General features: G+C 39.2%; 1 pseudogene; it reads left to right on the top strand.

The window, feature by feature from the left end:
• Nucleotides 1-3,316, top strand: part of LOC111960845 (dynamin-1-like) — a 78,997-nt pseudogene that overhangs the window by 64,861 nt on the left and 10,820 nt on the right.

Raw genomic sequence — 3,316 nt, 5'->3', positions numbered from 1 at the left:
TTGTGGAGTGTGACCACAGGGTGTGTGTTACTCTACCCGTCTGCCCAGTTCTGGGTCTTAGCTCTGGGCTCACTTCTGTGGTTAACCTCCCTTGATTCTGGGTCTCTTTAGGCTGGCTTTCTGAGCTTTGGTCTATCTCTCTATCTTTCTCTCACTCTCTCTCTTTGCTGGCTCTCTCTCTTTCTCTCTCTTTTCCTCTCTCTCTCTCTCTTCTCTCTTGGTGCGCCAGGCTTCTGTGGTGAAGGCTGTGCTGTGAGGCTCCAGTGTCGCCTGCCCACCTCTCTCTTTTTTTCTACTTACAGTTACACAGCTCTAATCACAACCAGGCACTTTGTGGGGCTTATTTTCTACCCTCTCCACTCTCCTTTTGTCTGTCTCTGTATCCCCCCTCTCTTTTTCTCTCTGTATATGTATCCCTCCACACTGGCACAAACTTGTTGAATCAACATCGTTTCAACTTAATTTGTCAATCCAAAACATTGGATTTGAAAATATTGTCAACATCAACTGTTGTTTTGAAGGTGAAATTTCAACCACAGGATTATCTCATCATGGTAACCAAATTTCAACGTAGACAAACCTTGTATAAAAATATGTTGAATATGTATCTTTAAAACAATGTCAGATCTTCAACATTATTTACGCTATCAAAAGAAGAAATAAAAACAATAGACTGGGCAGCACCTCCTATCTACAGCTACTTTTGGTCTCCCATCCAGGATTTTAACCAAGCCCTGCTTATCTATGATATTTGTCACTGACTATTACCAATGTGCTATAATGAGAATGATTGTTGAGAGATCTCCACTTAAAAATGAAATATATTCACTGTTACTATCGAAGTCATTCCAAAGGGTTAACAGAGCAAATGAAATGTGACCATACAGTACTTTATCACTTATGCTGTATATCATCAATGATACTATTTAGGCCTATATAGCATTTGCAAAGTCATCAACAGCTATTGTTTCAATTCAGCACAGGATTCAACTAGAATAGACAATACATAGGCCTAGGGTTTCAAGCTCTGGTAGATCTCCAATGTAATGATATTTAGACATATTGAATTGTGTTTGGTTGTCAAGGCAACCAAATAGCAACATTTGAAGCAGATGTATCTTCTGCTCTGATGGTTCCATCTGTGACACTGTCTGACTTTAATTCCAGTTTGTCTACAAATCATTTAGATGTTGGACGTCTCCATCTCAAACAAAAATCTAAGTTAAAGACTAAATCAAATCAAACTGTATTTAAAGTGCATTTGAAGTTAGATTTGATTACCTTTGATTTTTTGGTTGAGATGGAGACATGAATCCAACATATAAATCATTCATTTGTAGACAAACTGGAATTAAAGCCAGACTAAGCCAGTGGCTCAGATGGAATATCGAAGCAGTAGATAGGCCTGCATCTCCTTTTAATGTTGAGATTTGGTTTCATTGTCAACTAAACACAATTCAATATTACTTTTGTAATACAGTAAATAGCCTAAAGTTAAGGCTATCTGACAAACTAATGTAACATTAAAACTTAAAATGATTAATATCCATGGCCACATTTTGAGGTTAGTAACTATAAATGTTTTACTATGTAATCATGTAAAGCGTGCATGTTCAAGATAGCATAGGTCATCGCAGGTCTGTGGAGATCTTCACAATTGCTGTAATAATCTGCGCTTTCTCTCTCTCTCTCTCTCTCTCTCTCTCTCTCTCTCTCTCTCTCTCTCTCTCAATTCAATTCAATTCAATTCAAGGGGCTTTATTGGCATGGGAAACATGTGTTAAAATTGCCAAAGCAAGTGAGGTAGTATTATACAAAAGTGAATAAAAAACAAAATAACATAAAACATTACACATACAGAAGTTCAAAACAATTAAAGACATTACAAATGTTATATCTATTATATACAGTGTTTGTAACAATGTACAAATAGTTAAAGCACACAAGTTAAAATAAATAAGCATAAATATGGGTTGTATTTACAATGGTGTTTGTTCTTCACTGGTTGCCCTTTCTTGTGGCAACAGGTCTCTCTCCCCCCTCCCCTCTCTCTCTCTCTCTCTCTCTCTCTCTCTCTCTCTCTCTCTCTCTCTCTCTCTCTCTCTCTCTCTTCCATCTCGCTCTCTCTCTCTCTCTCTCTCTCTCTCTCTGTGTGTGTGTGGGTTCATATGTAGGCTACTGTCTCTAACCTGTGTATTGTTTATTCTGCCTCCTGCAGGAGAAAGAGAAGAAGTACATGCTCCAGGTGGACAATCTGAGGCTGAGGGATGTGGAGAAGAGCTTCATGTCCAGCAAGCAGATCTTTGCCCTGTTCAACACGGAGCAAAGGTACGTTCTTAAGTAGACATTTCATATTTTCATGTCAGATGTTTTAAGACCTCAAAAGTAGAGTAATAAAGCTTGATCTACACAACCGACGTCACTTCAATGTACACAATGTAGCAGCTCTCCACACAGACTGACCACACACATTCTCAGTCATTCAAGGCAAGCACACAATCCCCTCTTAATCCTCAGTGTTGTGACACGTCTCACTCGCTCCCACAAGGATGTATATAATACTACTCACTATCTCACACACACACACACACACACACACACACACACCATGCTACCCTACAATCTGAAGGGCCACAAAGTACGTGAGGAGGGGGGATTCCATAAGTAGGAATTTCATAAATTGGATAATTGTACATTTTTCAGACACCTGAAGCTGCTTTTTCCTGCAATCTAGAGCCATAATCATTATGCTTAATTCCATGTAAAAAATATGTATATTTTTCTAAGCCTAACTCTGGATCTGTCTATATCCTCCTGACTGGTGGTTCTTTTTTAAAAGACACTACGTATGTTTCTCTGCATCTCTGCTGGGTAAAAGATTCAGAACATTTAGTTATTGCTTGATTTTCTAAAGTCTACCAACCCTGCCAGAAGGCATGCCAGCTAAGATAGTTAAACAAGCTAGCTACTCTAACTTGATAGGCTGAAATGGCTTCTTGGTAGCTAGTTATGAGGTTGGAAGATTGGGAACCCATTTGGGCTAGCTAAAGACAACTTCATAAAATTGCTAAGTGGCTAGTATTATTACAGAGAAGAAAAAAAACAATTTTCTTTTTATTATTTGTATTATTTTATTTTGATGCCTCTGCACACACACACACTCAGAGTTGCCGCTGTGCATCCACAGAAATGTATATAAGGACTACCGTCAGCTGGAGTTGGCCTGCGAGACTCAGGACGACATAGATGGGTGGAAGGCCTCCTTCCTTAGAGCTGGAGTGTATCCTGAACGTGTCACGGTACGACGCGCACACAC

Source organism: Salvelinus sp. IW2-2015, linkage group LG4q.1:29 (genome assembly GCF_002910315.2).
Source record: "Salvelinus sp. IW2-2015 linkage group LG4q.1:29, ASM291031v2, whole genome shotgun sequence".
NCBI lineage: Eukaryota > Metazoa > Chordata > Actinopteri > Salmoniformes > Salmonidae > Salvelinus > Salvelinus sp. IW2-2015.
The sequence above is the reverse complement of the archived record's forward strand: the minus strand, read 5'-3'. Positions and strand labels throughout refer to the sequence as shown.